This window comes from Capra hircus, chromosome 11 (assembly GCF_001704415.2).
Source record: "Capra hircus breed San Clemente chromosome 11, ASM170441v1, whole genome shotgun sequence".
Classification (NCBI taxonomy): domain Eukaryota; kingdom Metazoa; phylum Chordata; class Mammalia; order Artiodactyla; family Bovidae; genus Capra; species Capra hircus.
Window position 1 is genome coordinate 13,987,001 of NC_030818.1, and position 6,000 is coordinate 13,993,000.

The 6,000-nt window shown below is 42.0% G+C and overlaps 1 pseudogene; it reads left to right on the plus strand.

Annotated features, from left to right (window-relative positions):
• LOC102189407 overlaps positions 1-3,224 on the plus strand; it is a 31,940-nt pseudogene extending 28,716 nt beyond the window's left edge.

The window sequence follows — 6,000 nt, forward strand, 5'->3', positions numbered from 1 at the left end:
CTTTCCAAACATGTCTGATTATTTCCTTAGGTTTTTCTTTTTAGAAGAATTGTTGGGTCTAGAAGGTTTCATGTATTTATGGTTTTTATATACACTGCAAATGGCCTTCCTTGTGCTATGGATAAGTTGTACCCTTTGCATCCACTATTATTGTATAAACGTTCCATTTTCCTTTCATCTTCACTGATAGTTGATTTTATCCTGCCACCACCTCAGAAGCTGAACAATGTTGTAAAAAACAGTGCTCTGTTTTCTTTTTGATTTCTTAAATTTCTAGTGAAACTGAATCTTATTTCACAGTACATTGGTTTCCTAGGGCTATTGTAACAAACTATGATGAACTGGATGGGTTAAAACCACAGAAATGTACTGTTTCAAGGTTATAGAGGCTGGAAGCCCAGAGCCAAGGTGTTGGTGGCATTGAGCCCACTCCCTCTGAAGGTTCTAGGGGAGGATCTGTTCCAGGCCTCTCTCCCAGCTTCTGGGAGCCTTCCTTGGGAAACTTGAGCTGTGTCTCTTTGCGTGCTCCTCTCACTGTGTATGTCTGTCTCTGGGTCTAAATTTCTCCTTTTTATAAGGATACCAGTCATATTTGGGGCTTCCCAGGTGGCACTAATGGTAAGGAATGTACCTGCCAATGCAGGAGACATAAGAGACGCAGGTTCAGTCCCGGGGTCTGAGAGAGAACCTGGAGGAGGTCACAGCAACCCACCCGAGCATTCTTGCCTGGAGAATCCCATGGACAGAAGATCCTGGTGGCTCAGTCCATAGGGCCACAAAGAGTCGGACTCGGCTGAAGTGACTTCGCACAGTCCTGTTGAATTAGGGCCCGCCCTAATGACCTTGCATTAACTGGTTACTTCTGGAAAGACCTTATTTCCAGATAAGGAGGAATCCAAGGTTCTCGGGGTTGGGACTTCAATGTATCTTTTTTGTTACAATTCAAGTCAGAACAACACTGTGTACTGACCATGTGTATTTCTTTTTCCTGTGGTGAGCTGCTCAGGTTCCTATTGAGTTGTCTCTTTCTTTGGTTGGTCTCTTTCCTTATATAAATGCTTTATCTGCCGCGTGTGCTCCTAATGCTTCCCTTGTGTGCACGCACACTTGCTTTAGTCATGTTGGATTCTTTGTGACCCCATGAACTGTAGCCCACCTGACTCCTCTGTCCATGGGATTTTCCCAGCAATAACCCTGGGGTGGGTTGTCATGCCCTCCCCCAGGGGAGCTTCCCAACTCAGGGATTGAACTCACATCTCCTGCATCACAGGTGGATTCTTTACCACTGAGCCATCTGGGAAGTCCAACACAAAAGAGTCAGCACAGCCAAAAGTAAAATAAATATATATATATATATTTTTTTTTTTAAATCACACAATGAATGTAAAAGCACAATCACAATAGGTGTGAGAAAGAAAAAGGTCACAACACTCAGTGTATGGTCCATGTACCACCAGTAAGGGCTTTACCAGGAAGCTTACTAGAAAATAGAAACTCCAGTCCCTTCAGGCCTCCCCAGTCAGGATCTATATCTTAACATGTATCTTAACAGAATCTATACATTACAGCTTGAAGAGCACAAGAGTAGGAAAGATTTCACTGATTAGAGAGGTAAGGAAAGATTTATATATATACATATACACACACACATGTCACACATATATACATATGCACACACATACACATGAACACACATATCACACATATGTATATATACACACATATATACACATACACACATATATATGCATACATATCACACATATATACACAGGCACACACACACATCACATATATATACACATGCACACACACATATCACACATATATACGTATGCACACACATACACATGCACACACACATCACACATATATACATGAACACACACATATATACATACATATCACACATATATACACAGGCACACACACATATCACATATATATACACATGCACACACATATATCACACATACACACACATCACACATCACACATATATACATGCACCCACACACATATATATACATGCGTATCACACATATATCACACATACACACACACACACATCACACATATATACATGCACCCACACACATTTTTATATGTGGTGCACTTGGTCTTTGCTTCTGTGCGGGCCGTTCCCTCTGTCCCTAGTTGCGGTGCTTGGTCTTCTCATTGCAGTGTTCTCTCTTGATGCAGAGCACAGGCTCTAGGGCACGCGGGCTTCAATAGTTGTGGCTCCCGGGCTCGATAGCACCAGCTCAATAGTAGTGGCTCAGGGGTTAACTGGCTCCACAGCAAGTGGGATTTTCCGAGATCAGGGATGGAACCCGTGTCTCCTGCACTGATGGGTGAATTCTTTACCATAAGTCACCAGAGAAGCCCAGGAAAGATTTTTTTCTTTCCTTTTTTTTTTTTTTTTACTTTTTATTTATTTATTTTTTAAATATAAATTTTTAAATTTTAATTGGAGGTTAATTACTTTACAGTATTGTATTAGTTTTGCCATACATCAACATGAATCTGCCACAGGTATTGAGAAAGCAAAGACTATACTTAGACCTGAAAAAAGAGAAGGCATTAGCTAAGCCTAAATGAGAAGGAAGAGTGTTGTGGGTGGAGGGAACAGCACCTGCAAATGTGATGTGATGGAAGCTAGTGCAAATGAAAAAGGAAACAGGCCGATAGGGCTGGATCACAGCACACCAAGGAGAGGTGGGATGGAGGTGGGATGGGGTGGGACAAGACTATAGAAAGAGGCCTGATTGTATACTAATATTAAGGGCCTGATACACTGGACTAACATTAAATGTGTTAGGAAGCCATGCTTGTGTTTTAAGCATGAGCACAACTTAATTATATTTGAACTAAGTGAAATAATCATTGGATCACTTTTGCTGCCTTTAACCTGTGGGTGTGATGAAATGAACAATATAAACTAACAGATCTTTTATATTGAGCTATATCAGCATTCCTCGAACAAACCTTACTTGAACACAACTTTTATTCTTTAACTATACTCCTACACTAGGCTGTGGCCACTGCAGACTGGACTCCCCTAGCCTCACTCCACTTCATCAAGGGACCGTGTCTGACAAACCCGGTATGACTGAGACTGAGAAATTTGACAAGTAGAAATGGAAGGAAACAGAAACACAACAGGAAAATCCCTGCCTTCAAAAGAAACGCTTGAACAAGAGAAGCCAGCAAGTGAGTCGTAACCAAAGTGCACTGTACATGCCACAAGCCTTGCTTTTTTATTTTACTTCTTTAACTGTTCGACTCTGTAGATGCAAAGAGGATGGTGCAAGTTAAAATGATTGTGCTGCCCCTTTTCGCATCAAAGAATGGAGAACTACTGGCAAAAGCTTGGGCTTGCCTCTCCCATCTGCCTGCCTGCCTGGCAAGGGAGGAAAAGAACTTGGTTGTTGGTAAAGGAAAAAGTTAATCTAAAATAAATCTAAAATAAAAAGCTGGTGGGGAAAAAAAAAAAAAGCAAGCAAGTTGGCCCAGGGTGTCCTGCAGGCTGTAAAATGCTGTTTAATCAGAGTGCCATTTTGTTGCTGTTCAAATTTGGGCGCTTCCCTAGTGGCTCAGAAAGTAAAGAATCCACCTGCAATGCAGGAGACCTGGGTTCGATCCCTGGAGAAGGGAGTGGCCATCCACTCTAGTATTCTCGCCTGGAGAATTCCATGGACAGAGGAGACTGGTGGGCTATAGTCCATAGGGTCCCAAGAGTCAGACACGGTTGAGTGACTTTCACTTTCAAATGATTTTAATTACTGTAATGCACAATTTTTCATTAAAAACAAAAACTTTAAAACCTGAAATAATCAACTAATCTACTCCTAGATTTTATTCAGAAGTAGTCCCCTTAGTTTTTGCATTCACGTTCATTCACTAGTCTATAAGGCCTTTTTGTTTGTTTGTTTGCTGGTGGGGGAATCTTTCATTCTCTACTTGTCTCTTCAGATCACAAAATTTTCTGCTATCCAACACTTAATATATCATGAGAATTCTTTTCTTAGAAGACTCAAAAGAACTCATCTATGCTGAAGTTTCTTGAACATATATTGATAATTTATATTATTCTAAAAAAGAATTTTATCAAGGTTTTCAAACATATTAGCATGGCATTTTACATAATATTTTAATAATTGTAGTTCTCCATTATTATCTAAGTTTAGGTCCATTTTTTGATAGCTTACTTTAATTATCTTTATTGAACTAGCTATGGTATGTATATTATTGTTATCTTATTTTTCATAACAATGTGTTGAATTTGTTTATTTATGTTAGTGGCTATTTTAAAAAACTCTATCCATTAACTCCTCTCCCACACCTTATCTGATGAGAGACCCGCAGTCTTGACCATCAGGTACACATGTATGAGGCAGAGTCCATCTTAGTGCCTAAGCCACCTCATGACAGCAGCTAGACCAAAGTTTAGTTGGTACCCAAGCCAGGACAATCAGAGTTCTTTCTCAGGATTCTTTTTTTTTTTTTTTTGGCTACACTATGCATCATGCAGGATCTTGGTTCCCAGACCAAGGATTGAACCCATGACCCTTGCAGTGGAGGCTCAGGGTCTTAGCACTGAATCGCCAGGGAAGTCCCTTTCAGGGTTTTTCCTATTAGAACTAGCAGGTCCTCCTTTTCCTTTTTAGTCATGTCTGGAAAGATATAAACCTTCACTTCACTTCAGTTCAGTCAGTCAGTCGTGTCTGACTCTTTGCAACACCGTGGATTGCAGCATGACAGGCCTCCCTGTCCATCACCAACTCCCAGAGTTTACTCAAACTCATGTCCATTGAGTCAGTGATGCCATCCAACTATATCATCCTCTGTTGTCCCCTTCTCCTCCCACCTTCAATCTTTCCCAGCATCAGGGTCTTTTCAAATGAATCAGTTCTTAGCATCAGGTGGCCAAAGTATTGGAGTTTCAGCTTCAGCATCAGTCCTTCCAATGAATATTCAGGACTGATTTCCTTTAGGATGGACTGGTTGGATCTCCGTGCTGTTCAAGGGACTCTCAAGAGTCTTCTCCAATACCACAGTTCCTGCGCAGACAACCTGTCTGTATTCCAGGCAGCTCTTTGGATACCTGCTAGCTAGTTCCTTTCCCTTTTCCACCACCCTCCCCCCACCACATTCAGACATCTCACCCTTGTGTGTTTGTCCAGGAGGTGTAATATCTTCTTCACATCTCCCTATCAAATACATCTTAGCTTTTTTATCCCTGTGCACAGTTTGGACTGCACCCTATGCCTCCGTCCTGAGAGGGTTGTACCACTCCCCTCTGGGTAGCTTGAGGTCGTCTTGGGCTAGCCTAGGTGAACCAAGGGCATTCTTCCTATCTCTTGTCCTTCTAGTAAGAATGTGCTCACCTGGCCCCTTGCTACGCAAGTCACCATGCCTCTACCAGGGAAGAGAGAGTCCCACTGATTATCTGTCTCATTATTACCAACCTCACCTCATGTTGGGAGCATAAATGTATCCCATCCTATCTGGTACTCAGATGGGGCCACCCTGCAAGTCTGCTAAGAGTTTAGCTGGAACCCGAGAATCCTGCCTCCCCACCTTGTGTTCCTGGCCAGGAGCCACGGGCAGCAACTGGAGGCCCCAAAGCCCAGTGGATGACAGCCCATCCCTTCCTTCCTTCAGCCCCTCTCACTCACCTCCACACTGACTTCCTGAATGGCAACCTCCCTTGCCAGCGCACAATAATTCCCCAGTACTGTCTAAGTTATGGTGTTGTAATGACGCAAGTAAGCATGCAGACTTATTTTTAAATGTTGAAGGCAACCTTTCCATTTCTTCAGGATTCAATGACTCACAGTGGTCCAAGGTCAGAAGAAGAATAAGCTGCTTGTGCTTGCCATGTACTTGGACCTGAGATGTCTAAACCTCTTGTGAGGTTCACTGATATTCTTATATCCCCAAGAGAAACTTAATCTAGGCTATTTGCATACTCTTCTTTTTTTCTTTTTTCTTACT